At 37.8% G+C, this 1,343-nt stretch overlaps 1 pseudogene; it reads left to right on the top strand.

The window, feature by feature from the left end:
• The first annotated feature begins 354 nt into the window (after window positions 1-354).
• LOC102019757 lies at window positions 355-914 on the top strand (annotated as a pseudogene).
• Window positions 915-1,343: the final 429 nt, after the last annotated feature.

The following is a 1,343-nucleotide window of genomic DNA, read 5'->3' as shown; positions in this document are numbered from 1 at the left end:
TGGGGATTATTAATTGACCACCAGTTATCAATCCACTACACAAGGCCAGACATAAGTGATTGGAAACAGGCTTTCTTAAAAAGTGTTTGTTCAGCGGTCTAGTGCAGGTCAGGGGCACACACAGAGGCATGCCCTGTAGCTCGAGCTAGTGAGGTCCATGCTCATGGGGAGCATGCTGGGTCTGGCAGTTCCTGTCCTTGAATGCACTCCTGTAGCCAGGTTTGACTCCCTATCTTGGCTTCGGCTTTGGAGGAATTGTAGAATGATCTAGAAGAGGTAAAGGTATTGCTAGAAAAGGCCACTAGTAAGCGAGTATGTGATGCCCTGAGAGCTGAAAAATTCAAGGTTGAAACAGAAATAAGGGATAAGATGCAACAAAAATCACAAAAGAAACCAGAACTTCTTGACAATGAAAAACCAGCTACTGTGGTTGCTCCCATCACAACAGGATACACAGTGAAGATCAGTAATTATGGATGGGATCATTCAGATAAGTTTGTGAAAATCTACATTACCTTAATTGGAGTACACCAAGTTCCTGCTGAGAACATGCAGATGCATTTCACAGAGAGGCCATTTGATCTTTGGGGAAAGAATCTAAATGGGAAGAGTTACTCTGTGATTGTGAACAATCTCTTGAAAAGCTTCTCAGTGGGAGACAGTTCAAAAAAAATCAAGACTGATACAGTTCTTATCCTGAGTAGAAAGAAAGCAGAAAACACTCAGTGAGAGTATGTAACTAATGTTGAAAAAGTGCAAAGAGAAGGAAAAGCCATCCTATGATGCTGAGACAGATCCTAGTGAATGTTCTAAAGAAGATTTATTAAAATGGAAATGATGATATGAAGCTAACTATTAATAAAGCCTAGGTGGATTCAAGACAGAAGCAAGCCAGAGGAGACATAGAATTTTGAGACTTTCAGGTCCTTTTGAGAACTATGATATGGAAATCCTGATATTTCCAGTAAGGGAATGTTGGTGAGTTGCACATAGGAATTTGACAGGTAACTACAAAGCCTTCAAAGTAGAGGCAGTGAACTCTCCATTTCTTACTTGAGGGTTTATTTAAATAAGAAATGCATATTGAAACCTCCAAAGATGGTTTCATTAGTGCCCCAGTCATTTTGTTCATGAAAGGGTTACATGGCATTCTCATTGAAATATAAAAAGCAAGTATTGTCTAATGAAAACAGTACATTATGTATTTTTTTTTATCTTGGAGGAGGAAAATGAAAGTATTTCCTTGCCTGTAAGTTACAAATATCCGCTTCCACTAATGTAAGAATAAGAGTAAAACTGAGTTTTTGTATACAATTTTATTTTATTTTATTTTTTTTTTTTTT

The sequence above is a fragment of the Chinchilla lanigera genome, unplaced genomic scaffold (assembly GCF_000276665.1).
Source record: "Chinchilla lanigera isolate Chin_1 unplaced genomic scaffold, ChiLan1.0 scaffold00192, whole genome shotgun sequence".
Taxonomy (NCBI): domain Eukaryota; kingdom Metazoa; phylum Chordata; class Mammalia; order Rodentia; family Chinchillidae; genus Chinchilla; species Chinchilla lanigera.
Note: the sequence above shows the minus strand (reverse complement) of the source record. Positions and strands in the feature narration are given on the sequence as shown.